Source organism: Bos indicus, chromosome 10, assembly GCF_029378745.1.
Source record: "Bos indicus isolate NIAB-ARS_2022 breed Sahiwal x Tharparkar chromosome 10, NIAB-ARS_B.indTharparkar_mat_pri_1.0, whole genome shotgun sequence".
NCBI lineage: Eukaryota > Metazoa > Chordata > Mammalia > Artiodactyla > Bovidae > Bos > Bos indicus.
In genome coordinates this window covers 49,757,908-49,770,763 of record NC_091769.1, presented here as the reverse complement: position 1 = coordinate 49,770,763, position 12,856 = coordinate 49,757,908, and the positions used below count along the sequence as shown (strand labels likewise).

The 12,856-nt window shown below is 37.4% G+C and overlaps 1 long non-coding RNA gene across 4 annotated transcripts in view; it reads left to right on the top strand.

The window, feature by feature from the left end:
* LOC139185248 (uncharacterized) overlaps nt 1-12,856 on the top strand; it is a 33,694-nt gene that overhangs the window by 3,980 nt on the left and 16,858 nt on the right. For all 4 annotated transcript variants that reach the window (XR_011568841.1, XR_011568840.1, XR_011568839.1 and 1 more), the window contains exon 2: nt 9,425-9,507. This is a non-coding gene — a long non-coding RNA (uncharacterized lncRNA). The remainder of the gene's footprint in view (nt 1-9,424; nt 9,508-12,856) is intronic.

Here is a 12,856-nt window from a genome sequence, read left to right as displayed (position 1 = left end):
CCCCATCTATTTCCCATGCTTTTGATAACCTCATCAATAGACAGTATGGTTTAGAAAAACAGTGATCTTGAAAATACATCCATAGGAATATTCCAAACTGAAAAGGAAAAATAAAATTTTAAATAAAAGGAATAGAATATCCAGCAACTTGGGACAACTGCAAAAGGTATAACATACATATAATAAAAATGCAGAAGGAAAAGAAAGGACAGAAAAGATATTTGAAATAATAATGGCAATGTAGTGTGTGTATGCATGCTAAGTCACTTCAGTCATGTCCGACTCTGTGACCCCCATGAACTGTAGCCTGCCAGGCTCCTCTGTTCATGGGATTCTTCAGGCAAGAACACTGGAGTGGGTTGTCATGCCCTCCTTCAGGGGATCTTCCTGACTCAGGGATCGAACCCACATCTCCTATGGCTCCTGCACTGCAAGCAGATTCTTTACTGCTGAGCCACCAGGAAAGCCCCAGTAAAGGCAGAGAATATTCCAAAATTCATGACAGATACCAATCCACACACCCAGAAAGCTCAGAGAATACCAAGTATGTTAAACACCAAAATCTAGGCTGAGGAATATCACATTGAAATTGCAGAAAATCATAGTCAAACACGAAATCATGAAAGCAGCTAAAGAGAGAAATCACTTTAGAGGTGTACATATAGAGGAACAGGAATAAGAATTACACTGAACTTTTCTTTAGAAGCCACACAAGTGAGAAAAGATTAGAGTGAAATATATAAAGTGTTAAAGGAAAAATGCGACAATCTAGAGTTCTGTATCTTGTTAAATTATCCTTCATGGTAAAGCAGAAATAAAGGCTTTATCGAGGGGAAAAAAAAAAGGTGGGGGTGGAATTTGTTGTCAAATCCATTATTTTAATTGAGGACTTCACTCTGTCTCAATAATAGACAAGTGATCCTTCATGTAGAAAATAAGTAAGGATATTGCTGAAGAGCACCATCAATATAAACTGACACTCATAGAATACTTCACCCCAAAGCAGCAGAATATATATCCTTAATCTAACTTGGCATAACACCCCAAACAGATTCCATTTTGGTTAATATAATACAATGAATGAATTTAAAAGAATAGAAATTGTAAAATATGATCTTAGACCACAGAGTAAAGTGTGAAATATTAGTCACTCAGTTGTGTCTGACTCTTTGCGGCCCCATGGATTATAGCACAACAGGCTTCTCTGTCTCTGGAATTCTACAAGCAAGAATACAGGAGTGGGTTGCAGTGCCCCTCTCCAAGGGATCTTCCCAACCCAGGGATCAACCCTGGGTCTCCCACATTGCAGGCAGATTCTTTACCTTCTGAGCCACCAAGGAAGGCCCTTAGACCACGATGGAATTAAATTAAAAATCAGTAACAGAATATATTACACAACCCACTTCTAAATAATACATGGGTCAAAGAATATTTTTTTCAAAATTTTAAGAAAACTAAATGAAAAGGAAGATACAAGTTACTGAAACTTGTGAGATACAGAGAAAGCACAGTCTGGAGGGAAACTGATAGCATCAAATGCTTATGCTGGAAAAGAGGAAAAGCTCTATAATCAACAACCCACACTTTCATCTTAAGGAAAACAGAAAGAGAAAAGCACCATCAGCCTAAAGCAAGCCAAAGAAAAATACAGTTAAAACTAGAGTAAACACCAATGAAATTGAAAATATGAAATCAATACAGAAAATAAAACTAAAAGCCGTTTCTTTGAAAAGATCAACAAAATCAATAAACCTCTAGCAAGGCTAATCACGAAAAAAAGAGAAGAAAAAATTATACTTTATCAGAAATGAAAGATGGGCCATCTCTACTGATCCCATAGACATCAAAAACATAGTAAAGGTATATTATTAACAGTTCCATGATAAACTTGATAACCTAGACAAAATGAGTTTCATTTCTTGAAAGACATAATCTGCCAAAACTTACATAAGAAGTAATAGATGGTTCTATTTCAAACTTTGAATAAATAATCAATAATCTTCTAAAGAGGAAGCACAAGGCCTAAGTAGGTTCACTCATGAATACTATGAAACATTTAAGGAAGAAATGACATCAATTCTCTGCAGTCTCTTTCAGAGGATAAAAGCAGAAATAATATTTCCTAACTCATTCTATGAGGCTAGTATTATCCTAATACCAAAACCAGACAAAGACATTACAAGAAAACTAGTGACCAGTATCTCTACTGAACATAGATGTAAAAATCCTCAACAAAATGTTAGGAAATGAAATCTAACAAATACATAAAAAGAATTGTACACCATGAGCAAGTTGGATTTATCCCAGGTATGCAAGGCTGGTTCAACATTCAAATATAATTAATCTATCACATCAAGATATTAAAAAGAAAAATCACAGGATTATATCAATCCATGCAGTTTTTCCATGGATGCAGTGCTTTTTGCACTGACAAAATCTAATATCCATTCACAATAAAAACTCTCAGTAAACTAGGAATAGATGATAACTTTCTCAGTTTGATAAAGAATATCTATATCATTGACTCGATGGACATGAATTTGAGCAAGCTCCAGGAGTTGGTGATGGACAGGGAATCCTGGCATGCTGCAGTTCATGGGGTTGCAAAGAGTCAGACACGACTGAGCAACTGAACTGAACTGATCTACAAAAAAACCTACAGCTAATATTACACATTATAGTGAGGAAGTAAAAACTTTGCCACTAAAATCAGGTACAAAGCTAGAATGCTCCCTCTAAAATGAGAACCACCATAGGATTTAGCAATTCCACTTTTGGGTATTTATGCAAAGAAAATAAAAACATTAACATGAAAAGATATGTGCACACCATGTTCATTATATCATTATTTATAATAGCCAAGAAATTTAAACAACCTAAGTGTCCACAAATGTGATATATGTGATGTAATACTGACCAGACCAAAGTCACCCAATCTGTCTGACTCTTTGTGACCCCATGGACTGCAGACTGCCAGGCTCCTCTACCCATGAAATTCTTCAGGCAAAACTACTGAAGTATCTTTGATGAAGAAGTATTCCTTCTCCAGGAATATTATTCAGCCTTAAAAAATAAGAAAACTTTGTTGTTTGCAACAATATGAACAGACCTTGAGGGCATCTTGCTAAGTGAAATAAGTCAGAGAAAGACAAATGCTGTATCATCTCACTTACATGCAAAAGCTAAACAACAAATTCAAAATAAAAAAGCATGAATTCATGGATACAGAGAACAAATTAGCAATTACCAGAGGTGGGGGTGAGGAGTGAGTGAAATGGAAGGAGGAGGTTAAAAAGTACAGACTCCCAGCTATAGAGTAAATAAGTCATAGGATGTAATGTACAGCATGGTGATTAGAGTTAAGAATATTGTGATGTATATTTGAAAGTTGCTAATAGAGTAAATCTTGAATATTTTCATCACAAGAAAAAAATTTTGTAAATCAGGAGGACAGATGTAAATTAGATTTATTGCGGTAAAATTTGGGGGTAGAATTTGAAATTAAAAACAATACCATTTACATTAGCATGTAAATAATGAATTACTTATAAATCTAACAAAATATGTACAAGATCTGAGGAAAATTATAAAATCTCTGATGAATGAAATCAAAGAACTAAATAAATTGATATTTTATATTAATGGATAAGAAAATTCTATATTATCAATATGTCAGTTCTTCCAAAATTGTTTTATAGACAAGGCAAACCAAATCAAAATCCCAGAAAGTTATTTTATGGATCTCAACAAACTCATCCTAAAGTTTATATGGAGAGGCAAAAGATCCAAAACAGTCAACGCAATATTAAAGAAGAACAAAGCTGGAGGACTGGCACAGCAACTTCAGACTTACTGTAAAGCCACAGTAGTCAAGACACTGTGGAACTGAAAAGGAATAAACAAACAGATCAATAGGACAAAGAGCGCAGAAATGAATCCCTATAATATAGTTAATTGATTTTTGACACAGGAGCCAAAGCAAGACAAAGTTACAAAGATGGTCTCTTCAACAATGGTGCTAGAACAATTGAATATCCACATGCAAAAAAATGAATAGACACAGAATATATATCCTTCACAAAAGTTGACTCAAAGTGGATCACAGACCTAAATGTAAAGTGCAAAATGATTAAAACTCCTAGAAGTTAACATGAGTTAGATGACCTTGGTTATGGCAATGACTTTCAAGATAGTACATCAAAAGCATCATCCAAGAAAGGAATAATTGATAAGCGGGACTTCATTTTTAAAACTTCAGCTCTATGAAAGACAATGTCATGAGAATTAGAAAACAAGCCTCACATGGGAAGAAATATTTCCAAAAGACGTATCTGATAAAGAACTATTATTTAAAGTATACAAAGAACTCTTAAAACTCACTCATAAGGAAACAAACAACCTAGTTTTTAAAATGGGACCAAAGTCTTCACAGCTCTCCAAAGAAGATACATGGATGGCAAAAAGCATATGAAAAGATAGTCCATAGCATATGTCATCAGGGAAATGCAGGTTAAAACAATGAGATACCACTACATACTTATTAGAATGACCAAAATCCAGAACAGTAACAATACCAAATGTTGGTGAGGTTGTGGAACAACAAGAATTCTCTTTCATCACTGGTGGGAATACAAAACGGTGCAGCCACTTCAGAAGACAGCCTGGTGGTTTTGTTACAAAGTGATATACTCTTACCATATGATCCAGCATTTTCATTTTTTTGGTATTTACACAAAGGAGTTGAAAATTTATATCCACTCAAAAAATCTACACACTGATGGTTATAGAAGTTTTATTCACAATTGCCAAACCATAGAAGCAACTAATATACCTTTTAGAAAGTGAATTCATACAACAAATATTATTCAGAGCTAAAAAGAAATAAACTATTAAGCTATGAAAAGACACAGGAGCCTTAATTACAAATAACTAAGTTGAAAGACGCCAGTCTGAAATTGATGCTTTTAACTGTGGTGTTGGAGAAGACTCTCGAGAGACCCTTGGACTGCAAGCAGATGAAACCAGTCAATCCTAAAGGAAATCAGTGCTGAATACTCATTGGAAGGACTGATGTTGAAGCTGAAATTCCAAAACTTTGGCCACCTGATATGAAAAACTGACTCATTGGAAAAGACCCTGATGCTGGAAAAGATTGAAGGTGGGAGGAGAAGGGGATGACAGAGGATGAGATGGTTGGGTGGCATCACTGACTTGATGGGCATGAGTTTGAATAAGCTCCGGGAGTTGGTGATGGACGGGGAAGCCTGGTGTGCTGCAGTCCATGGAGTTGAAAAAAGTTGGACACAACTGAGGGACTGAATTGAATTGGACTGTCTCTGTGACACATTTTGGTAATTATTGCAAGATTTCAAACATTTTGATTGTTATTAGTTTTGTGTTGGTGATCTGTGGTCAGTGAGCCCTGACGTTACTATTGCAAAAAGGCTGCAGTTTGTTGAAGGCTCAGATGATTGTTAGCACTTTTTAGCAAAAGAGCATTTTAAAATTAAGGTAGGTACAGTGATTTTTCAAACATAATGCTATTTCACACTTGCTAGACTTTGGTAGAATGTAAACATAAGTTCTACACGCACTGGGAAACCAGAAAGTTGGTGAGACTTGCTTTATGTTGATTCTTGCTTTATTGTGGTGTTCTGGAACCAAATCCTCAGTATCTTGGAGTTGGTGATGGACAGGGAAGCCTGGTGTGCTGCAGTCCATGGGGTTGCAAAGAGTTGGACACGACTGAGCAACTGAACTGAACTGTATAATTTCAACTCTATGAGATTCTAGAATAGGCAAAACTACAGACACAGTAAAAAGATCAGTTGTTGCCAGAGGCTGGAGAGAAGAATGGATGAATAGGTGGAACATAGTGAACTTTTAGGACAGTGGAAGTGCACTATATGATACTATAATAATGAATACATGTCAATATATATTTATCTAAACCTTTGGAATGTACAATACTAAGTTATTGTTTAGTTGCTAAGTTGTGTGAGACTCTTTTGTGACCCCATGGACTGTAGCCCACCAAGCTCCTCTGCCCACGGGATTTCCCAGCCAAGAATGCTGGAGGGGGTTGCCCTTTCCTTCTCCTTGCCAACTTAGGAATTGAACCTGCGTCTCCTGCGTTGCAGGTGGATTCTTTACCAGTGAACCACCAGGGAAGCCCCACCAAGAGTGACCCTTAATATAAACTATGGGCTTACAGTGATGATGTGTCAACATATGTTGGTCAACTGTAACAAACGTATCACTCTGGTAGGGGATGTTGATAATGCAGGAGGCTATGCATGTGGAGGGATAGTGAGTTTGTGAGAAATCTCTGTAACTTCCTCTTAGTTTTGCTGGGAACCTAAAGTGTTCTAAAAGAGTAAAGACCAAAATTATATAAAAAATGAGATAAGATAAAATAAAAATCAGTGGTTGTCGGGGGTTTGGCAGAAGGGCAGGGAGAATGAATAGGCAAAGCTTTGAACACTTTTATGGTAGAGAAACTTCCATGTGAAACTAATGTGGATACATCTATATGTCAAAACTCACAAAAAATACTACATAAAGACTGAAACTTGAGCTTCCCTGGTGGTCCAGTAGTTAAGAATCCGCCTTGCAATGCAGGGGACAAGGGTTTGATGCTTGGTCCAGGAAGATCCCCCATGTCATGGGGCAACTCAGCCCATGTGCCACAACAATTGAAGCCCGCACACCTAGAGCCCAGGCAGCAAGAAGTCCACGTACACAACTAGAGAGGAGCTGCTGCTTGCCACAATTAAAGAAAAGCCTGCATCCAGCAGTGAAGACTCAGCACAGCTATAAATAAAAATAAAGTATTTTTTAAAAAAGGAATGAGCCTTTTGGTAAAGGATAGACAATAGTTAAGGCCTTACAAATAGCTGTGAAAAGAAGAGAAGTGAAAAGCAAAGGAGAAAAGGAAAGATATACCCATTTGAACACAGAGTTCCAAAGAATAGCATGGAAAGATAAGAAGGCTTTCCTCAGTGATCAGCGCAAAGAAATAGAGGAAAACAACAGAATGGGAAAGACTAGAGATCTCTTCAAGAAAATTAGAGATACCAACAGAACATTTCATGCAAAGACGGGCTCAAAAAAGGACATAAATTGTATGGACCTAACAAAAGCAGAAGATATTAAGAAGAGGTGGCAAGAATACGCAGAAGAACTGTACAAAACAGATTTTCATGACCCAGATAATCACAACGGTATGATCACTCACACTCACCTAGAGCCAGACATCCTGGAATGTGAAGTCAAGTGGGCTTCAGGAAGCATCACTATGAACAAAACCAGTGGAAGTGATGGAATTCCAGTTGAGCTATTACACATCCTGAAAGATGATGCTGTGAAAGTGCTGCATTCAATACGTCAGCAAATTTGGAAAACTCAGCAGTGGCCACAGGACGGGAAAAAGTCAGTTTTCATTCCAATCTCAAGGAAAGGCAATGCCAAAGAATGCTCAAACTACTGCACAATTGCACTCATCTTACACGCTAGTAAAGTAATGCTCAAAATTCTCCGAGCCAGGCTTCAGCAATATGTGAACCATGAACTTCCAGATGTTCAAGCTGGTTTTAGAAAAGGCAGAGGAACCAGAGATCAAATTGCCAACATCTGCTGGATCATGGAAAAAGCAAAGAGTTCCAGAAAAACATCTATTTCTGCTTTATTGACTATGCCAAAGCCTTTGACTATGTGGATCACAATAAACTGTGGAAAATTCTGAAAGAGAAGGGCATACCAGACCACCTGACCTACCTCTTGAGAAACCTGTATGCAGGTCAGGAAGCAACAGTTAGAACTGGACATGGAACAACAGACTGGTTCCAAATAGGAAAAGGAGTACATCAAGGCTGTATATTGTCACCCTGCTTATTTAACTTATATGCAGAGTGCATCATGAGAAATGCTGGGCTGGAGGAAGCACAAGTTGGAATCAAGATTGCCAGGATAAATATCAATAACCTCAGATATGTAGATGATACCACCCTTATGGCAGAAAGTGAGGAAGAACTAAAGAGCCTCTTGATGAAAGTGAAAGAGGAGAGTGAAAAAGTTGGCTTAAAGCTCAACATTCAGAAAATGAAGATCATGGCATCCGGTCCCATCACTTCAAGGCAAATAGATGTGGAAACAATGGCAGACTTTATTTTTGGGGGCTCAAAAATCACTGCAGACGGTGATTGCAGCCATGAAATTAAAAGATGCTTACTCCTTGGAAGGAAAGTTATGACCAACATAGACAGCATATTCAAAAGCAGAGACATTATTTTGCCAACAAAGGTCTAGTCAAGGCTATGGTTTTCCCAGTGGTCATGTATGGATGTGAGAGTTGGACTGTGAAGAAAGCTGAACGCCGAAGAATTGATGCTTTTGAACTGTGGTGTTGGAGAAGACTCTTGAGAGTCCCTTGGACTGCAAAGAGATCCAACCAGTCCATCCTAAAGGAGATTAGTCCTGGGTGTTCACTGGAAGGACTGATGTTGAAGCTGAAACTCCAATATTTTCATCACCTGATGTGAAGAGTTGACTCATTGGAAAAGACCCTGATGCTGGGAAAGATTAAGGCAGGAGTAGAAGGGGACGACGGAGGATGAGATGGTTGGATGGCATCACTGAATCAATGGACATGAGTTTGGGTAAACTCTGGGAGATGGTGATGGACAGGGAGGCCTGGTATGTTGCAGTTTATGGGGTCACAAAGAGTCGGACGCGACTGAGCAACAACTGAATAACAATATATAAATATTGGTTCATAATTGTCACAAATATATCCCACTAAATACAAGATGTTGATAGAACAGAAAATTGGGTGGGTTGGAGGAGTATATATGGAATGCTGTTTATTTATTCTATAATCCTAAAATTGTAAGCCAAAAGCATATTTTTTAAAAACATTGAAACATCCCTACACATACACACAGGAATGGCTGCTATCTGTCCCCCGCCCTCCCCAAAAAACAGGCATTACCAGGTGTTGGTGAGGATGTACAGAAACTAAAACTTGAATACTACTGGAAACAGTAGTATTAATGGCATAGTCACTCTGGAAAACATTTGGGAAGTTTAAGGGTAAATTCAGATTTACCATACAACCCAACAATTCCACTCCTAGAAATCTATGCAAAAGAAATTAAAATGTAAGTCTATACAATGAGTTATTCATGAATATTCATAGCAGCATTATTTATAACAGACCCAAACTGCACATGTCCTTCAAATGGCAAACTGGTAAACAAAATGTGGTATATCCATACAGTGGAACGGACAAATGGAATCTATAAAAAGGAATGAATCAGTGATTTGTGCTACAATATTCACGAACCTCAAACACATTATCCTAAGTGGGATGTGTTAGACAGGAAGAACTATATAATATATTATTCCATTTATTTTTAAATTTCAGGAAAAGAAACCATAGAGCAGGAAAGCGGATCCGTGGTTGCCTGGGGCTGGAAGTGGGGAGTGACAGTAAGGAAATTTATAGAGGTAAATGATATACTCTAAACTGGAATTGTAGCTATGATTACACAGCTTCTTTAATTCACCAAAGCCATTAAATTGTACACTTATAATAGGTGAGTCTTATGGATATAAACTATACCTCAAAAAAGTATTTATAATTTTCTGGTGGAAAAGAAAATAAAATCATTCCATATCATTCAAACAGTGAAAATGAAATTTCATAGAAAATAATTCTAAGGAGTTAGAATTTTAGCCAATATGTAGAAGTACATACACTGAGAATCAGAGCTCCTCACCAGGAAAAATTATGATTCTAAAGCAAGAGCATTAATACTGTTGGTTGGCCAAACCAAGAGAACCCCTTCTTTACCAAAAGAACCTAAACTTTAACTAGCTGGATATTCTGTTATTTGTATCTGAATAAATCTTAATGGATAAACCTACTTTTCAGCAGAAGGAGTCTGAAAGAGCTGAATAACTTTTTACCAGGGAAGGCATGAAATAGTCTTACTAGAGTGAAGGGATAACAGTAATGGTTGGATTAAAAAAAAAATTTAAGCGTCCATTTTGAAAACCACCTACATATAGCTATTCTCTGAAGAAAAAAAAAGCAATTGTCATCATGAAAATATATTTATAGATATAGATCCATATAAATATAGATACAGAAAGATATATCTATTTATAGATATAGATAAAGAAAGATATAGATTGTTCCCTGGGAGAACTTGAAGAGCAAAATAGAAGACAACTTTTTTGTTTCATTTTGTTTTTTGTATTTTTTTAATCTTTATTTTTTAACATCAAAAACATTTTCTATTGGGGTGTAGCTGAGTAACAATGTTGTGATAGTCTCAGGTGAACAGTGAAGGGACTCAGCTATGCATCTACATGTATCCATTCTTCCCCAAACCCCTCTCCCATCAGGCTGGCACGTAACACTGAGCAGAGTTGCATGTGCTATACAGTAGGTTTTTATTGGTTATCCATTTTAAATATAGCAGTGTGTACATGACCTTCCCAAAGTTCTTAACTATCCCTTCCCCCCAGCAGCTCTGAGTTCGTTTTCTAAGGCTGTGAGTCTCTTTCTGTTTTGAAAGTAAGCTCATTTGTATCCTTTCTTTTTAGATTCCACATATAAGGGATATCACATGGTATTAGTAGGAGACTACTTTTACTAGGAGATGCAAGGCACACAAAAGTTTCAGATTTGTCCTCTGTCCTTAAAACGCCAGAAAGGCAATCTTTGTAGAAGCAGGTAAATACACCTGAAGCAATTAGCAGATAACAGACATTGTACAATGAAACCGTAGATTGTAGGGTATAACAATTAAATTCTGTAGAAGCCAAATCACAGACAGCTTTAAGATCCACCAGGATTAAAATATGCTACCTGATGGTGAAACCATACAATTAACTGTCCACAGCCAAAACAAGTTATTTTGAACCAGGTATTAAGTAGTCTTTTGAAGGCTTCTGACACCAACATGCTGTTAGATAATATTCAAGTGGTTTCACAGGAACAAGAGAAATTAGTGCTTTCAAAAGAAGTCATTTAAAACAGGCTCCCCAAGATCATTTCTGGATGTGCAAATTCACAGTGGATTATTTCTTGAATTTTACTTATCTCTAAAATCTACATATGAGATACAGCAGTGAAAGTTTTGATAGATCAGTGCAACTTAAGCACTGCTATCATGACAGTTATCACAATTGGATTTTTTTTTCTTTATATTTTTCCATCTGCAGTCTTGCTTTCTGTAACTCTGGGATTTTTCAGAATGGCATCAACACAAAGACCTGTGTTATTTCAATACTATATATGGAAAAGCCTCCAAGCAAAGGAATTTTTTGGTGGTTCAGACGGTAAAGAGGAGAACTGGGTTCGATCCCTGAATCAGAAAGATCCCCTGGAGAAGGAAATGGCAACCCACTCCAGTATTCTTGCCTGGAAAATCCCATGGATGGAGGAGCCTGGCAGGCTGAAGTCCAAGGGGTCACAAAGAGTTGGACACAACTGAGCAACTTCCCTGTTCTTTTTTTTGGGAGAATTAAAGTCCTTTAACGTATGCACTGGTAGGATTAATGAATCATCTGCTTTAAATACATTCTCATTTGAAGCTGACTCCAGTAATCAGTTGTGTGAATTGCTTTTCCAAGAATTGTCACCCATTCTCTCTTCCCCACCTTGTTCCATCTCTTCTCCTCCCTCTATCCATTAATGAACTTAATTTCAAGAGGTCTGAAGAGGCAATAGGTACATGGACTCCAGGAGGTAACTGGTTCCCTTGTGAAGCTGACTAGCTCTTTTGGCACTGAACCCACAGTCTTTGCTCCTTTAATACCACGACCACTCACTGAGAGCTCAGAGGACCCATCTCCCAACCACTAGTAAATGACCTGCTGAGAATTCACCTACCACAGACTCCATCAATGGCAGATCTGGTGTCTAAATTTGCAGATAACTTTTACCTGCTGATAGCGTTTGAGATGGAAGCCCCTATAATAGAATAAAACATCTCAAATACAACACTTCTCTTGACCCTGAGTAATTATACATAACAGCTACTTGCTGTGAAAATTTACAAAAACTCATCTCCATTGCTCTGTTCATTCTACTTCTAAATAGCACACACTGACTTACTTCATTATTCCTCATACCCAAACCTCACTTTCTAGCAAGCAAATCAACTTTTGGTGCCCTGTGCGAAGGAATAATTCCCAAGAGTACTTGAAGAACTAAAACTAATAACTGCCAATACATATTTTTAATTTTTTTTTCTCTAGAGCAAATCAGATCAGATCAGATCAGTCGCTCAGTCGTGTCCGACTCTTTGCGACCCCATGAATTGCAGCACGCCAGGCCTCCCTGTCCATCACCAACTCCCGGAGTTCACTCAGACTCATGTCCATCGAGTCAGTGATGCCATCCAGCCATCTCATTCTCTGTCGTCCCCTTCTCCTCCTGCCCCCAATTCCTCCCAGCATCAGAGTCTTTTCCAATGAGTCAACTCTTTGCATGAGGTATGCTGTAGTATATTTAAAATCTGTTATTTTCCCTGATATCCTTCTGAAAGTTGCTCCATTTTAAAAATTTTCTCAAAAAAAAAAAAAATTTTCTCAGCTTAAATTTTCAACTGAATGGAATAAGTATCTGACAGAGTTCTGTTCTGCCTTCACTTTCTATGGTATTTCTTCCAAAGCTGTTTATTGCCATTCTGACTTCTAAACTGGTTTTATAATTATGCCACACATTCCTATCACAATGAACTTCCTTGCCTTTAAAATGTGTATATCTGAATTTAAACGCTGGTCACCACGACATTTGTGGATTTACTTGCCTCTACTAGTACTGGGTATCAGCTCATATAAT